Consider the following 18,893-nt stretch of genomic DNA (forward strand, 5'->3'; position numbering starts at 1 on the left):
GGATAAGCCGAAAGGACAAAAATAAAAAACAAAAAAAAACCTTTTTGTTTTCAATCATTGCCAGTCTTTTAAAATATTTTTCCTAATTGATGGAAAAACAACTTGTTGACCAAGTTGATGAATTCTGCATGAAAAAACCTATACATTTAGTGCTGCATCCATGAACAGAACAAATATAAGTCTTAGATCCAAAGGCATATTTGCAAATTGTTTTCTACTTCTCAGGGTGATCTATCTGAGGTGCTGTCTTGATGTGAGCCGAATTGGCAGTTCCAGTAGAGGCCACATGGTGGCGATGTAGGCCAAGTATGAGGCCATGATGCTGGTGATGGAGGACCAGCAGTAACAAGACGAGTGGTATCAAACGTCTCACTAAGACAACTGCAGTCTCATGTGAAGCATGTTTACCAGTTCACTTTAAAGAAACATACTGTTTGATACTATTGGTGGTTAGAAATAATAACTCACCTTCTCATCTTTATTCAATTAAGTATTCAGTCTCTGTTTGTCCTGCAGTTCCCAAATCTGAACAAACCAACTTGTTGCCTCAGAGAATTTCTTTTACTAAACGTTTCCTCCAACATTTGTTTAATAATTTTCTCATGAACTGTTCTTGGCTCAGTTAACCTGCAGCTTTTACTGACTGACCACAGCTGCTTCCTGAAATGCTGGTGCATCAGTTGCATGAGACAAATAATTAACTCCAAAGTAAATCATTGCAAATACAGACTGAAAGAAATAACTTCTTTGTCATCACACTACAAAAAAGCCTCAACATTTACAAAGAAAACTACTTTAAAAGTAGCTTTCTTTTGTTTTTAGCTCCAACTCTGACAGTTTACTCTCTGTGTACATTTGGCTGATTTGCCTGCAAAGTAAAACTTGTGAAAAATGCTGATGAAGGAATAATTGAATTATACATTTTATAATACACTAATTGTTTTGGGTCCGCTATTTGTTTGTATGAGCACATTGTTGGTTTAATGTGACATTATTGCACATTTGTTTATCATTAAAGCAGGGTTTAAATTAAAAAATGTCTTTGGCAACACAAACATTGCCAAACACTGCACTTTCCAGCAATATAACGTGCAAATAATAGCAATCAGTGCAGTATTTATAGGGAGCTTTGGTATAATAGTCGATAGAAGCCATATTGAAGCTTGTTGCATGTTCAGATAAGAAACACAGTTTTGGATGCGACACCTGTTGCAACTACAACCACAAACAGACAGAGAGAGAAAAAACACTGTCAGAGTTGGACTCTAGCTGATCTGCAGAGTTGCATATATGTTAAAACTATCTGATGATGTGATCTTAGTTAAAGTTTATGCTTTTCATCTTTCATTTATTCTAGCTTTAGAAATGGTAATATAGTCTTTGAGACCCTCCAATCCTCACATTATGTGACACATACACAGACAGACAACCATTGACACCTATGGGTAATTTAACGTCACCAACTAACCTAACATGCATGTTTTTGGACTGTTGTCAGAAACCAGAGCACCTGAGATGAAAAGATGAATATGAGATGAATGTTCAGTATTTTAGCAGTAACGTCCTGGTATTTACATCAATATATATATTAACCTACAACATAACACTTTTTGTAACAGATCACGAATATTTCAATGAATTAGGCCAAATGACATTAACTGTGAGGTTTCACATGTTCATGAAAGTTAAAATAAAGGTTAAAGCAATATTGTAATGAAGTTGTACAGGGTTTTATCCTTTAAAGGTGATGGAAGCTGCTGAGACACTGAGCTTAGACGCCCCCTTTCAGTTCCTGGAATAGAGACCACCGTCTCACACACACACACACACACACACACACCTCTGACACAACTGAAACAAACACACACACTGCTTTAATGAGGATTTGATTGGATACAGAAGATTTAGTTGTAACCAATCTTGTGATGATCTGTGCTTCTTGATGCTGCAGTTTCCTGTGAAGAACAATATAAAATGTGTGTGAAAAGGAAGCAAAGCTTCAGACTCCTGCTCTCCTGGAGGACCTGCCTAGACTCTCTTCTGTCTCCCAGAACAAAAGAAGTCCCACTCTTCGTGTCTCCACTCAGGTGTTGCTTCTAAGGTAAGACTTAGTTTGGTTAGTGGACAGACTGCAGCTCCAGTTTCTCTGTAGATGAGAGGAAGAAGATTTAAGACTGTGCTGCTTCTTTTTACTCATTCACAAAAACTTTATCGCACACTCCAACATCTTGATGGTCTTTAGTTCATAAAGGGGCAGACTGGGAGTTTAAATGTGCTGAAAGTCAGTTTAAACTGATCAGTCAGTGAGACCTGTGGTATTGATGTATAAGTGCAATGAGAATATATATTAATTTGTCTTTGTACATTTTTTCAAATAGTTTTGATAGAACTAATCTCCAGAACTATGTAATGCACTGTATTCACTGTTATCAGGCTGCAGCTTCAGAGAACTTCACTGAAGACATCGTCACCAACTGGTGCCTCAGACGACTTCTGTACCTGCTCTGGTTACAGAGAGTGAACCAAAGAACCAACTAATCACTCATCAGATCAGAAAGACATAAAGTAAAGAACCTGGTTTGTAATAACATGTTATGATGGTGTCATGGAGAAATGACCAGTTTGTACAAATTGCTGTTACATTTACTGCATTAAACTGTCCATCAGAAAAATGTTCCTGTTTTTTCTTCACTAGGAAACAATGAAGATCCTGTTTGCATGTGTGCTGCTGATGCTGCTCTCTGCCACTGTGCTGTCTGGAAGTAAAATCCAACCAAGAGATACCAGCTCTGCTACTGGGTTTCCTACAAACGAAACAGATGAATCAATAATACCACTGCCTCAAGAACGTTATATGAAGTTTAAAGTACAGCATATAATAAAAGCTATGACTGAAAAGAACTGTGATTCAGTGATTTCCAAGAGGAAAATCTTTATGAATGACAACAGTTGTAAGGAAACCAATTCGTTCATTTTAGCTGATGAAAAGAAGGTCAAAGCCATTTGTAAAGGTGAAGGAAAACTAAACGAGAAAAATGGCCTGACCTACAGTAAGGGACATTTTAATATTGTTGTCTGTAAACTAAAAAAACAGGGAGCAAGGAAACCAAATTGTCAATATCGGGGGAACCATCTCACTAACAGAGTTGTTGTAGTCGCTTGTGAAGGAGGTTTTCCTGTTCACTATGAGAAACAAATATAAAACTTTGCAGAGTAATTACACTTCTTCATCTGCTTAAGCTGCTTCTTAAACCAACTGTGTCAAATATTATGACAAGACACTGGATGAAATTGTTTATACTCTGAACATTTGAGATCAGATTTCAGAGAAATTATGCTGAAATGTTCTCTTTTTATGAGCTTTCATATCTTTTCACATAGCTTCTCTCTGTATCTTTCAAACAGACCTGTCCCTGGTACATTTAAGTGTTTGTCCTGCATCTCGCAAAGAATAAAATCTCTAAAAAACAACTTGTTGCTTGAGAGAATTTATTTTAGTGAATGTTTTTTTGTGTAAGTTTCTCTGGATTTTAGTGTTGGTTTGCTGATCATGTTTAGACCACATTCAGTTTTCTGTATGAACATTATAAGGGATTCTTGTAAATGACTTTTGATTTCTGTTTAGATTTGTAATAATTCCTAAAAACATGTTTTTGAGGGGGTCTGCTGCTCATTGGGTAGAACATGGTGTTGGGATGCAACGGGCCCAGGTTTAAATCCCACCACATCAGATGCAGCCCCACACGGCCATCAAGGGTCTATCTTGGTGCTGGTCCCAAGCCCGGATAAAATGGTAGGAGTAAAAACTCATGTCAAATAAACGTGCGGAACACATTCTGCTTTGGTGACCCCTGAAGAGAGAAGCAAAAAGCTGTTGATCCTTTGACTAAAAATATGTTTTCACTTTCATTTCCCCTTTACTTTTGAAACAATTGGTCCTGGACTTCAGAAAGAAGTGGACTCACTTCTATTTGGCACCTGTAGGTATTTTTACCTGGAGTTTAAATAGTCACCAGAAGTTGATCTGACATAGTAAATGTTGGTTCCATGAGCCAGTTAAAACTGACTTTTGTCCATGTTACCTGCTGCTTTAAAATATGAACTCATTTGATGACTATTATTAGGAAACAGCAATTGAATCCATTTTATTATTAAGGAAAGAACAGAAAAATATCTTCTTTTACATGTATTTATGACACAATAAATACACTATGCAAATGTATAGGACCCCCAAACCACCAGGGGGCCTCAAAGCAGCATGTTCAGCCCCATGTGAGAAGAATTAAAATGACCTGTCTTTATCTGCGTTTGTGTGTTTATTAAATCCCCTATATGCTTAAAATAAATGTAGGATATAAACAAAATAATCTGCAATGAGACGCTGTGACTAATGTGTTTTTTTAGCATTATTAAGTCAAAGTCGTTGGTTTGCACTGTCGCATCAGGAGTGACGTCACCGACAGGTACGATGGGAATTGATTGACAGCTATCGATCATTTCCGTTAGTGAGGACGTTATTGGCAAACAGCGTTATGGCATCAAAAAGAAATCGTCTCAGTGGGGCAGAAAAATGTCAGAAGAAGAAACAGGAAATAAAACAGTCAAAGGATAAAGGTAAGACTTTGGTTTGTGAGTTTTTGAATGTTTGTTTGTGGTTTGTCCTGCTAACTAGCTCCGCTAGCCTCAGATAAATGGGAGTTAGCTGGCTAGAATGTGCCTGCTCATAAAACCAGCTGCAGTATTTGCTTCATGAAAGTTGGCTAAAATAAAACATGCTGCCATGAGACTGACTGACTGAAGTGAGTGATACCAGACCCGTTTAGTCAGACTGTAGCAGGGAGGGAGGGTGTGTTGGTGTGTGTCTGATCTGTCACTGTCCGCTGGAAGTTGTCTCTCAGATATTTGCTACGGCCCTAGATTTTCTTTTTGAAATTTAGGAATTCAGCTCAAATGTTGTAAGAGACTGATCTCACCACAATTCTGTCTTTAGAGGAGATCTCTGCCTCCTTCCAGCTCCCCTCTGTCGTCTCCTTGCTATACGTCCCTCCAAACATGGCTGCACTGGTCCCCTCTGCAGCCACCCTGGATGACTGATCACCAAGTGGAGCAGGACCAGGATTCTCAGGACCATCATGTTGATATGCAGTCGAGTGAGTTTCCTTCATCTTGTTTGTATGAGGAGCTCTTCTCTACCAGACCAGTGGCCTTGTGACCTCCTTCGGCTGCAGAGAGACATGTTTAAACCAGGTTACCTGGGGAACCAGAAAAACTATTTTGTCTTGAAAACAGAAGGTCACACAGGGAGAACCAGGAGAAGTTCACAGCAATAGAGAAGTTTGCTGGTAAAACTGCTGTGTTCAGTTTGAGCAAACTAGTACCATCAGCAAAATGTTCATAAATCCCTTTTTAATTTTTTCGTGAAATTATTGGCAATTCTTAAAATGTCCAATATTTTTCCTAATTGATAGAAAAAACACTTGTTGACTAAGTTGATGAATTCTGCATGAAAAAAGATCATAGATTTATTGCTGCATCCATGAAAAAAAATATCTATTAGATCCAAAGGCATAATTGTCTTCTACTTCTCAGGGTGATGTATCTGAGGTGCTGTCTTGGTGAGAGCTGAATTGGCAGTTCCAGTAGAGGCCACATGGTGGCGATGTAGGCCAAGTATGAGCCCATGATGCTGGTGATGGAGGACCAGCAGGAACAAGACCAGTGGTAATGTGGCAGTCAAGAAACTGGATGATGGGTCCTGCACTCTGCTCTCTGCTGCCTTCTTTAAAGAGGGTTTGATGTTTCAGATTTTTCTTCTGTGACATGCAGTAAAGCTAAAGCTAAAAGAACCTCATTTAAACTGATAAATCAGCCTCTTCTTAGCAAACCTCTTACCTTGTATACACTCCTGAACTTTCTCGCTCTATCACCAAGTCTCCTTGTCCACCAAGTTCCCTCCAACCTGTCTCCCTGATCACATTAGAAGTTGTCCAGTCATCTGCAAGCACCTCCTGACCACCCAGTCTCTCAGTTCCTCCCTGAAAACTACTCAACATTCTTTTTTCAACTTCCACCACTTCATCCTCTGCTCTGGCTTAGTCCTCTTTATCTTCCTCACCACCAGAGTCATTTAACACACCACCATCCTGTGTTGTCTGGCTGCACTCTGCCCTACCAACACTTTGCAGTCACTGATCTCTTTCAGATTATAACGTTGACACAAGATGTCGTCCACGTGAGTGGACCTAGCACCTACCTCCACTCTCCTCTTATGTTCCTCTCTTCTAACTCACATCCTACCTGTGGGGCATAACCACTAACAACACTGAAAATCACTCCTTCAATTTCCAGCTTCAGCGTAATCAACATGTCTTATACTCCTGTCACCTCAAACTCCTCTTTCAGATTAACTCCCATTCCATTTATCTTCCTATCCGACCCACGCTAAAACAACTTGAACCCTGCTCCTAAGCCTTGAGCCTTGGTACCTTTTCAGCTGTCAATCCTACATTCTTTGCTTTCATCTTCTCTCTCTGCCTATGGACTCACCTACCTCCTCTCCTTCTTCGACCACCTGGAAACTAAACGATGCACTGTAAACTCTGTAAAGAGCTTCAGCTTCCGACGGTAAAGACCCTTGTTTGAAATAACATGGTACGTGTCATAGAGAACTGACCAGGCTGTTAAATGAATGTGCTGCAGTAATGTCAAGTAGGAAACTCTATGACGATGGCGGTTGTAAGGAAACCAAAACGTTACTTGTGGTTGATGAACAGAGACTCAAAGACTTTGTCTGTGAACTAAAGAAGGAAGCCACATACATCAATTGTACATATCAAACGTCTCACTAAGACAACTGCAGTCTCATGTGAAGCATGTTTACCAGTTCACTTTAAAAGAAACATACTGTTTCATAGCATTTGTGGTTAGAAACAATGACTCACATTCTCATCTTTATTCAGTCTCTGTTTGTCCTGCAGTTCACAAAGAATAAAATTTGCACAAACCTCAGAGAATTTCTTTTACTAAACGTTTCCTCCAACATTTGTTTAATAATTTTCTCATGAACTGTTCTTGGCTCAGTTAACCTGCAGCTTTTACTGACTGACCACAGCTGCTTCCTGAAATGCTGGTGCATCAGTTGAGACAATTAATAAACTCCAAAGTAAATCATTGCAAATACAGACTGAAAGAAATAACGTCTTTGTAGCCAAACTACAAAAAAGCCTCAACATTTACAAAGAAAACTACTTTAAAAGTAGCTTTCTTTCGTTTTTAGCTCCACCTCTGACAGTTTACTCTCCATTCACATGTCACATCAGACCAATTTGGCTGATTTGCCTGCAAAGTAAAACATGTGAAAAATGCTGATGAAGGAATAATTGAATTATACATTTTATTATACACTAATGGTTTTGTGTCTGTTATTTGTCTGTATGAGCACATTGTTGGTTTCATTTTGCATTATTGCACATTTGTTTATTATTAAAGCAGGGTATAAATTAATCATTGGCTTTGGCAACACAAACATTGCCAAACACTGCACTTTCCACCAATATAATGTGCAAATAATAGCAATCAGTGCAGTATTTATAGTGAGCTTTGGTATTATAGTCCATAGAAGCTGTATTGAAGTTTGTTGCATGTTCAGATAAGAAACACAGTTTTGGAGGCGACACTTGTTGCAACTAGAACCACAAACAGATAGAGAGAGAAAAAACACTGTCAGAGTTGGACTCTAGCTGATCTGCAAAGTTGCAAGCATGTTAAAAATATCTGATGATGTGGTCTTAGTTAGAGTTTATACTTTTCTTCTGTCATTTATTCTAGCTTTAGAAATGGTAATATAGTCTTTGAGACCCTCCAAAATTCACATTTTATTGCTTTGGGTGAAGCTGAGCTCCGCCTGGGTCCCCTGTAATTTGAACACAGCTTCAAAGCATTTTGTTTTAGTCCAAACATCACTTGAGATGTTTTGTCGCATTTAATAGAATAAAGTGACTTTATTTAGTCTTTAAGTTCACATATTTAAGCTTGTCACCACATCACTGACATTCTGTGGTTTTCACAGCTCAGTCCCTCCTTCATGAAAAGATGTGAGCAAATAACACACTTAGTGTGAATGTGCATGTGTAAGGGGTGCGAAACTACTGTATGTTCTCATGTCCTTTGGCTCCTTATTCAGATAAGGCCAAACTTCCTAAACAATGACCTGCACCTTTATGATGTTTCCTGAAGAGGGAACATTTGGTGAGAAATGAGAAGATGAATATTGTTTTATTTTGAAAAACCTATTCAGTTCCCTTATAATTATAGGAACAGCAAGACCAACTGATTAGTTTTTGCTGTAGACTGATGATGTTTGGGTTTAAGATTCATCCATCATTTATCTGTAAAATCTTTTGCCAGTTTATCATAGGGGCAACACAGAGTGACATAATTTAGAGTCACCAACTAACCTAACATGCATGTCTGTGGACTGTGGGAGGAAACCAGAGCACCTGAGGAATCACACTCAAACACGGGGAGAACATGCAAAAAACATGCAAACTTGGGTTTAAGATGAAAAGATGAATGTTCAGTATTTTAGCAGTAACTTCCTGGTATTTACATCAATATATATATTAACCTAGAACATAACACTTTTTGTAGCCGATCAACAATATTGTAATGAATTAGGCCAAATGACATTAACTGTGAGGCTTCACATGTTCATGAAGTTGATCTAAAGGTTAAATCAATATTGTAATGAAGTTGTACAGGGTTTTATCCTTTAAAGGTGATAGAAGCTGCTGAGACCCTGAGCTTAGACGCCCCCTTTCAGTTCCTGGAATAGAGACCACCTTCTCACACACACACACACACACCTCTCACACCACTGAAACACACACACTCACTACTTTAATGATGCTTTGATTGGATACAGAAGATTTAGTTGTAACCAATCTTGTGATGATCTGTGCTTCTTGATGCTGCAGTTTCCTGTGAAGAACAATATAAAATGTGTGTGAAAAGGAAGCAAAGCTTCAGACTCCTGCTCTCCTGGAGGACCTGCCCAGACTCTCTTCTGTCTCCCAGAACAAAAGAAGTCCCACTCTTCGTGTCTCCACTCAGGTGTTGCTTCTAAGGTAAGACTTAGTTTGGTTAGTGGACAGACTGCAGCTCCAGTTCCTCTGTAGATGAGAGGAAGAAGATTTAAGACTGTGCTGCTTCTTTTTACTCATTCACAAAAACTTTATCGCACACTCCAACATCTTGATGGTCTTTAGTTCATAAAGGGGCAGACTGGGAGTTTAAATGTGCTGAAAGTCAGTTTAAACTGATCAGTTAGTGAGACCTGTGATATTGATGTATAAATGCAATGAGAATGTATATTTATTTGTCTTTGTACATTTTTTCAAATATTGTTAATAGAACTAATCTCCAGAACTATGTAATGCACTGTATACACTGTAATCAGGCTGCAGCTTCAGAGAACTTCACTGAAGACATCGTCACCAACTGGTGCCTCAGACGACTTCTGTACCTGCTCTGGTTACAGAGAGTGAACCAAAGAACCAACTAATCACTCATCACATCAGAAAGACATAAAGTAAAGAACCTGGTTTGTAATAACATGTTATGATGGTGTCATGGAGAAATGACCAGGTTGTACAAATTGCTGTTACATTTACTGCATTAAACTGTCCATCAGAAAAATGTTCCTGTTTTTTCTTCACTAGGAAACAATGAAGATCCTGTTTGCATGTGTGCTGCTGATGCTGCTCTCTGCCACTGTGCTGTCTGGAAGTAAAATCAAACCAAGAGATACCAGCTCTGCTACTGTGTTTTCTACAAACGAATCAGATGAATCAATAAAACTACCACCCATTGAACGCTATAAGAAGTTTCAAAGACAGCATATAAACCAAACTATGACTAAAAATGACTGTGATTCAGAGATTTCTAAGAGGAAAATCTTTATGAATAAAAACAGTTGTAAGAAAATCAATACGTTTATTTTGGCTGATGAAAAAAAAGTCAAAGCCATATGTGAACGTGAAGGAAAACTAAATAAGAAAGATGGTATGACCTATAGTAAGACAAAGTTTAATATTGTTGTCTGTAAACTAACAAAACCAGGAGCAAAGAAACCAAATTGTCATTATAATGGTGAGCTTCTCAATAAGAAAGTTGTTGTAGTCAAATGTGAAGGAGGTTTTCCTGTTCACTATCAGGGAGACAAACTAAACTTTGCAGAGTAATTACACTTCTTCATTTGCTTAAGCTGCTTCTTAAACCAAACTGTGTCAAATATTATGACCATTTTTAGATCCATCTTGCTTTGATCGTATCACTTTGACCTGATTTATCTCCTGGTTGCTAAAAACAAAGTTATAAAACAGAGAAACTGGTTGAAATTGTTTATTCTCTGAACATGTAACATCAGATTTCAGAGAAATTATGCTGAAACTTTCTCTCTTTATGACCTTTCATATCTTTTCACATAGCTTCTCTATGTATTAAGTGTTTGTTTTTCATCTCGCAAAGAATAAAATCTCTAAAAAACAACATGTTGCCTGAAAGAATTTATTTTAGTGAAGGTTTTTTTCTAGTAAGTTTCTCTGGATTTTAGATGTTGGTTTGCAGATCATGTTCAGTTTTGTGTATGAAAATATTTAAGAGACTCTTGTAAATGACTTTTGATTTCTGTTTAGACTTCTAATAATTACTAAAAACATGTTTTTGAGGGGGGTCTGCTGCTCATTGGGTGGAGCATGATATTTGGATGCAAAGGGTCCCGTATCGAATCCCAATACACCAGGTGCAGCCCCATCTAGCCATCAAGGGTCTACCGACTTTTTGTCCATGTTACCTGCTGCTCTAAAATATTAACTCATTTGATGACTATTATTAGGAAACAGCAATTTAATCCATTTTATTATTAAGGAAAGAACAGAAAAATATCTTCTTTTACGTGTATTTATGACACAATAAATACACTATGCAAATGTATAGGACCTCCAAACCACCAGGGGGCCTCAAAGCAGCATGTTCAGCCTTATGTGAGAAGAATTAAAATGACCTGTCTTTATCTGCAGCTCTCTCGTGTGTTTATTAAATCCCCTATATGCTTAAAATAAATGTAGGATATAAACAGAATAATCTGCAATGAGACGCTGTGACTAATGTGTTTTTTTAGCACTATTAAGTCAAAGTCGTTGGTTTGCACTGTCGCGTCGGGAGTGACGTCACCGACAGGTACGATGGGAATTGATTGACAGCTACCGATCATTCCCGTTAGTGAGGACATTATTGGCAAACAGCGTTATGGCATCAAAAAGAAATCGTCTCAGTGGGGCAGAAAAATGTCAGAAGAAGAAACAGGAAATAAAACAGTCAAAGGATAAAGGTAAGACATTGGTTTGTGAGTTTTATGAATGTTTGTTTGTGGTTTGTCCTGCTAACTAGCTCCGCTAGCCTCAGATAAATGGGAGTTAGCTGGCTAGAATGTGCCTGCTCATAAAACCAGCTGCAGTATTTGCTTCATGAAAGTTGGCTAAAATAAAACATGCTGCCATGAGACTGACTGACTGAAGTGAGTGATACCAGACCCGTTTAGTCAGACTGTAGCAGGGAGGGAGGGTGTGTTGGTGTGTGTCTGATCTGTCACTGTCCGCTGGAAGTTGTCTCTCAGATATTTGCTACGGCCCTAGATTTTCTTTTTGAAATTTAGGAATTCAGCTCAAATGTTGTAAGAGACTGATCTCACCACAATTCTGTCTTTAGAGGAGATCTCTGCCTCCTTCCAGCTCCCCTCTGTCGTCTCCTTGCTATACGTCCCTCCAAACATGGCTGCACTGGTCCCCTCTGCAGCCACCCTGGATGACTGATCACCAAGTGGAGCAGGACCAGGATTCTCAGGACCATCATGTTGATATGCAGTCGAGTGAGTTTCCTTCATCTTGTTTGTATGAGGAGCTCTTCTCTACCAGACCAGTGGCCTTGTGACCTCCTTCGGCTGCAGAGAGGCATGTTTAAACCAGGTTACCTGGGGAACCAGAAAAACTATTTTGTCTTGAAAACAGAAGGTCACACAGGGAGAACCAGGAGAAGTTCACAGCAATAGAGAAGTTTGCTGGTAAAACTTCTGTGTTCAGTTTGAGCAAACTAGTACCATCAGCAAAATGTTCATTAATCCCTTTTTAATTTTTTTGTTAAATTATTGGCAGTTCTTAAAATGTCCAATATTTTTCCTAATTGATAGAAAAAACACTTATTGAGCAAGTTGATGAATTCTGCATGAAAAAAGATCATAGATTTATTGCTGCATCCATGAAAAAAAGATCCAAAGGCATAATTGTTTTCTACTTCTCAGGGTGATCTATCTGAGGTGCTGTCTTGGTGAGAGCTGAATTGGCAGTTCCAGTAGAGGCCACATGGTGGCGATGTAGGCCAAGTATGAGCCCATGATGCTGGTGATGGAGGACCAGCAGTAACAAGATGAGTGGTATGTGGCAGTCAAGAAACCGGATGATGGATACTGCACTCTGCCCTCTGCTGCCTTCTTTAAAGATGTTTTTTTTTTTCTGTGACATGCAGTAAAGCTAAAACTAAAAGAACCTCATTAAAACTAAACTATATATATATATATATATATATATATATATATATATATATATATATATATATATATATATATATATATATATATACATACACAGTATGTCCACCTTTCTTCTCTGCATCATGTCAATCAACTCTCTAGCCTTCCCTGTCATAGTCCAAACATTCAAAGTCCTTACTGTCAGTCCACCCTGTAGGTTAACAGCACTGGTGGTGGTCGTTGTTAACCTGGTCCCCGACCGATCTGGTATAGAAGTCAGATTTGGTGTGGAAGTCATGATTCGCACGTTTAATTTCGCACGTTTAATGTGTTTTATGTTGGATGTCCTTCCTGACACAACCCTCTGCATTTATCCAGACCTGGGACTGGCATGAGAAGACAATGGCTTGTGTCCCCTTGTGGTTGCATTGCCTCTATCTTGTAAATATTATGTGTAAATAGTTTTGAAGCTGTAGGGGTGAACTGCCATTTTCTTTCTGTTTTCTCTTGTTTCACATTAAGGCTTAATGAATGAATCTTAGGGCCTAGCTAGCAGGTTGTTTGGGAAATAGATTCTTCTGTTTGCTGTTTTGGCCTTGGTTCACATTGAATCACATTCTCTTAGTTGTAGAAATAAATTGCACACTTAATTGAAAAATTTGGATTCTGAATTTTGCTTTGGGACCATTGGGTCCAATGGGGGAACTATTCTACATAACTTATCTTCATGTGGAGAGGGACTTTCTAGTGACACAGACTCACTATCTTGCAGGTTCTACCTGCATATTTCACTACAGAGCCACAGAATCTTTAACTGATAGCTGTCTAAAAATTTTAATCTTCTTTTAATCTTAATACAGAAGCAGATATTGTTCATGCACCTGGAAACTAAATGATGCACTGTAAACTCTGTAAACAGCTTCAGCTTCTGATATAAAGTAAAGAACCTAAGCTACATATCAGGGTGAACGTCTCACTAAGACAACTGCAGTCTCATGTGAAGCATGTTTACCAGTTCACTTTAAAGAAACATACTGTTTCATAGCATTTGTGGTTAGAAACAATGACTCACCTTCTCGTCTTTATTCAGTCTCTGGTTGTCCTGCAGTTCACAAAGAATAAAATCTGCACAAACCTCAGAGAATTTCTTTTACTAAACGTTTCCTCCAACATTTGTTTAATAATTTTCTCATGAACTGATCTTAATCAGATTTTATGCTTTTTTTCTGTCATTTATTTTAGCTTTAGAAATGGTAATATAGTCTTTGAGACCCCTAGTCTTGACATTTAACTTCCTCGTGGTTCCCCTGTAATTCAAACACAGTTTCAAACCATTTCGTTTTAGTCTGAACATCAATTGACATGTTTTTGTCATATTTAACAAAATAAAGTGACTTTATTTAGACCTTAAGTTCACATATTTAAGCTTGTCACCGCATCACTGACATTTTGTGGTTTTCACAGCTCTGAATGGCTCAGTCCTTCCTTCATGAGAACATGTGAGCAAATAGCATGTTTAGTGTGAATGTACACGTGTAAGTGGTGATAGAATATTGTATGTTCTCATGTCCTTAGGCTCCTTGTTCAGATAAGGCCAAACTTCCCAAACAATCAGCTGCACCTTCATGATGTTTCCTGAAAAGGGAAAGTTTAATGTCTAGGAGAAATAAGAGGATGAATATTGTTATATTTTGAAATAAAAATAAAACAATATTCTGTAAAAGCATTTTCCAGTTTATCTTAGGGGCAACACAGAGTGACACATACACAGACTGACAACCATTGACACCTTTAATTTAGAGTCAGCAACTAACCTAACATGCATGTCTTTGGACTGTGGGAGGAAACCAGAGCACCTGAGGAAACACACGTGAGCATGAGGAGAGCATGCAAAAAATATTTACATCAATATATATATTAACCTAGAACATAACACTTTTTGTAACAGATCACCAATATTTTAACTAGTTGGGCCCAATCACATTAACTGTGAGGTTGCACATGTTCATGAAAGATAAACTAAAGTACAAATCAACGTTGTAATGAAGTTGTACAGGGTTTTATTCTTCATTGATGGAAGCTGCTGAGACACTGCCAATAGGAAGTGAACCAAAATGTGTTTTTATATACACATACATACATACACACACACACACACACACACACACACACACACACACACACATATATATATATATATATATATATATATATATATATATATATATATATATTTAAAACCCAGCTGTTATATTGTTGATTCGAGAGACGGTACGAGCACTGCGAGCTCTTTCACACTTCAGCCGATTACCAACCAACAATCAGTCTCAAGCACTTCTGTGTCTTAAAAGCAGCAGACCCAAATACAGAGACAAGCTGGTGGATGTCAGAGCACGTAGTTCTCCACTGGCTGTGCCCTAAGTAGCCCTGACATCCAGACCAGTTCAAAACTATGTCACCTAGAGCCCTGCAAACCAGACAGAACAGAACAGGAATCATCTCTGAACTTCACATCTCAGCCCTTTCAGATCCAAGCACAGCTCCATGACACTGACAGCTACATGAGAAGAAGCATGAACATGTATCAGCTTGAAGGGAAAGTTAAACTTCCAGAAGCAACGTGCACATCAGAGGTGCACACGTGTGGATTGAATCTTCATTATATTTCTTTTGTCATTTATTGTAGCTGAGCTCCCATGACTCCACTGTAATTTGAACACTTTGGTTTGAAGGCTTTCTATTATTTGAAGATGTCCTATTGTTTTGTTTTTTTAACATTTAACAGATGAAAATGACTTTAACAGAGATTTTCTTTAGACCTTTACATTCATGCACTTCAGAATGTCAGCACATCACTGACGCTTTGTGGTTTTCACAGGAACAGCCCAGACTTTCCTTCAAGAGCAAATAGTATGGTCAGTGAGAATGTGCAGGTGTGAGGAGGTGGTAAGAATTAGGTGTTTAAAAAAAAAGTTGTTATACTTTATCACAATACGCTGTGAGAATATGTTCTGATAACCTGAGCAGTGACTCGTACTTTTCCAATATCTTCTGAAAAACCTATAAAGTGGCCTCAAAATAATTTGACAAATATTGGAAAATATTAGAAAACACGTTTAAGATAAACATGAAAATTTTATATTTTAGCTTTAATTTCCTGGTATTTACATCAAGATATATTAACAGATCACCATTATTTTGATGAGTTCTGCCAGCCAACGTATTTCTGGTTTAGCAAACTTGCAAATTTTACAACATGTCTTACATGACATACAGTTTTTTTTGTTTTTTGAAATCTCTCTTCAGATCCTGAAACAGCTGCAAATAGACCTGAAATCATTAGCTGATTGACAGACAATATATTAAAATAAAATTTCAGTGCGATGCAAAAATATTTCATTGTTCGTGCTTCACAGTAGAGGCAGTAATTGATCCTGTGGGAAGCGTAAATGACTGATGCTGTGAGATGAGAAAGTTTGGGGATAATGTGTGTGGGAAAAATATTATGCATGAAAGAGATGACGTCCATATTCATTTTCATATTTATAAGATAAGATCAAACCTTTTTAATCCCACTGTGGGGAAATTGTTGTTGTTGAGCAGCTCACAGTGATGGTTACAGTGCAAAAAGCAGTTTTTCAAGTATTTACAAAAAATTCAAAAGTGGAAGATACAATGTGTTTGCAAAAGCATTTATGACTAAAACCATTAAACAAAAAGCTAAAGAGAATTTACAGTAATCAAGAATGACCCGAGTTATTCAGCTGAACTGTTGAGTAGCACATGAACAGAGCTCACACTCCTCACCAACTTGTTCAGTCTCTTCCTGTTTCCTGAGCTCCCTTAGCAGAGGCCTGCACACTCCAAAGCACCTCAGTCTCAGGTGCAGGTGACTTTATTTAGACCTTAGGTTCACACATTTAATCTTGTCACTACATCACTGACAATTTGTGGTTTTCACAGCTCTGAATAGCTCAGTCCTTCATTCATTAGAAGATATGAGTAAATAGCATGTTCAGTGTGAATGTGAACGTTTAAAGTGGTGATAGAACATTGTAAGTTCTCTTTGGCTCCTTGTTCAGATTAGGCCAAACTTCAAAGACCAATGGATTAGTTTTTGTTGTAGACTGATGATGTTTGGGTTTAAGATTCATCCATCATTTCTCTGTAAAAGCTTTTTCCAGTTTATCTTAGGGGCAACACAGAGTGACACATACACAGACTGACAACCATTGACACCTACGGATAATTTAGAGTCACCAACTAACCTAACATGCACGTCTTTGCACTGTGGGAGGAAACCAGAGCACCTGAGATGAAAAGATGAATATGAGACAAATTTTCAGTATTTTAGCAGTAACGTCCTGGTATTTACATTTATATATATATTAACCTACAACATAACACTTTTTGTAGCAGATCACCAATATTTTAATGAATTAGTCCAAATGACATTAACTGTGAGGTTTCACATGTTCATGAAGTTAAACTAAAGTTTAAATCAATATTGTAATGAAGTTGTACAGGGTTTTATCCTTTAAAGGTGATGGAAGCTGCTGAGACACTGAGCTTAGACGCCCCCTTTCAGTTCCTGGAATAGAGACCACCTTCTCACACACACACCTCTCACACCTCTGAAACAAACACACTCACTACTTTAATGATGCTTTTGATTGGATACAGAAGATTTAGTTGTAACCAATCTTGTGATGATCTGCGCTTCTTGATGTTGCAGTTTCCTGTGAAGAATAATATAAAATGTGTGTGAAAAGGAAGCAAAGCTTCAGACTCCTGCTCTCCTGGAGGACCTGCCTAGACTCTCTTCTGTCTCCCAGAACAAAAGAAGTCCCACTCTTCGTGTCTCCACTCAGGTGTTGCTTCTAAGGTAAGACTTAGTTTGGTTAGTGGACAGACTGCAGCTCCAGTTCCTCTGTAGATGAGAGGAAGAAGATTTAAGACTGTGCTGCTTCTTTTTACTCATTCACAAAAACTCTGGTCTTTAGGTCATAAAGGGGCAGACTGGGAGTTTAAATGTGCTGAAAGTCAGTTTAAACTGATCAGTCAGTGAGACCTGTTATATTGATGTATAAATGCAATGAGAATGTATATTTATTTGTCTTTGTACATTTTTTCAAATATTGTTAATAGAACTAATCTCCAGAACTATGTAATGCACTGTATACACTGTAATCAGGCTGCAGCTTCAGAGAACTTCACTGAAGACATCGTCACCAACTGGTGCCTCAGACGACTTCTGTACCTGCTCTGGTTACAGAGAGTGAACCAAAGAACCAACTAATCACTCATCAGATCAGAAAGACATAAAGTAAAGAACCTGGTTTGTAATAACATGTTATGATGGTGTCATGGAGAAATGACCAGGTTGTACAAATTGTTATTACATTTACTGCATTAAACTGTCCATCAGAAAAATGTTCCTGTTTTTTCTTCACTAGGAAACAATGAAGATCCTGTTTGCATGTGTGCTGCTGATGCTGCTCTCTGCCACTGTGCTGTCTGGAAGTAACATTCAAATAAGAGTTAAAAGCTCTGCCACTGTGTTTCCTACAAACGAAGCAGATGAATCAAGAAAACTAACACTTAAACAACGGTATAAGAAGTTTAAAATACAGCATATAAAGAAAGATATGACTGAAAATGAATGTGGTTCAGAGCTTTACAAAAGGAAAATCAATAAGAATCAATACCGTTGTAAGAAAATCAATACGTTCATTTTGGCTGATGAACAGGATGTCAAAGACATTTGTAAAGATCAAATAAGTGGCATGGTACAAAGTACTCAAAAGTTTGATATTGTTGTCTGTGAACTTAAAAAAAAGGAATCGATTAAATCCAAGTGTAACTATCAGGGTGAGCGTCTCACTAACAGAGTTGTTGAAGTAACATGTGAAGGAGGTTTTCCTGTTCACTATCAGGGAGACAAACTAAACTTTGCAGAGTAATTACACTTCTTCATTTGCTTAAGCTGCTTCTTAAACCAAACTGTGTCAAATATTATGACCATTTTTAGATCCATCTTGCTTTGATCGTATCACTTTAACCTTATTTATCTCCTTGTTGCTAAAAACAAAGATAAAAAAACAGATACACTGGGTGAAATTGTTTATGTAACATCAGTTTTCAGAGAAATTATGCTGAAATGTTCTCTTTTTATGAGATTTCATATCTTTTCACATAGCTTCTCTCTGTATCTTTTAAACAGACCTGTCCCTGGTACATTTAAGTTTGTCCTGCATCTCGCAAAGAATAAAATCTCTAAAAACCAACTTGTTGCCTGAGAGAATTTATC

At 37.9% G+C, this 18,893-nt stretch overlaps 4 long non-coding RNA genes across 5 annotated transcripts; all 4 read left to right on the top strand.

Annotated features, from left to right (window-relative positions):
- The first annotated feature begins 1,958 nt into the window (after positions 1–1,958).
- On the top strand, positions 1,959–3,011 carry LOC137126089 (uncharacterized). The gene is made up of 3 exons (XR_010914271.1): positions 1,959–2,101; positions 2,434–2,565; positions 2,696–3,011. It is a non-coding gene; the product is annotated as an uncharacterized lncRNA (long non-coding RNA).
- Positions 3,012–8,990: 5,979 nt separating this feature from the next.
- LOC137126090 (uncharacterized) lies at positions 8,991–9,735 on the top strand. Its single transcript, XR_010914272.1, has 3 exons — positions 8,991–9,125; positions 9,458–9,589; positions 9,720–9,735. It is a non-coding gene; the product is annotated as an uncharacterized lncRNA (long non-coding RNA).
- Positions 9,736–11,076: 1,341 nt separating this feature from the next.
- Positions 11,077–12,595, top strand: LOC137126091 (uncharacterized). Its single transcript, XR_010914273.1, has 3 exons — positions 11,077–11,389; positions 11,767–11,926; positions 12,356–12,595. It is a non-coding gene; the product is annotated as an uncharacterized lncRNA (long non-coding RNA).
- Positions 12,596–17,333: 4,738 nt separating this feature from the next.
- Positions 17,334–18,375, top strand: LOC137126092 (uncharacterized). 2 transcript variants are annotated; one of them, XR_010914275.1, is made up of 3 exons: positions 17,334–17,468; positions 17,778–17,921; positions 18,040–18,375. It is a non-coding gene; the product is annotated as an uncharacterized lncRNA (long non-coding RNA). The 2 variants fall into 2 exon arrangements; XR_010914274.1 differs by having other exon boundaries at positions 17,778–17,909.
- The last annotated feature ends 518 nt before the right edge of the window (positions 18,376–18,893 follow it).

Source organism: Channa argus, chromosome 4, assembly GCF_033026475.1.
Source record: "Channa argus isolate prfri chromosome 4, Channa argus male v1.0, whole genome shotgun sequence".
Classification (NCBI taxonomy): Eukaryota; Metazoa; Chordata; class Actinopteri; order Anabantiformes; family Channidae; genus Channa; species Channa argus.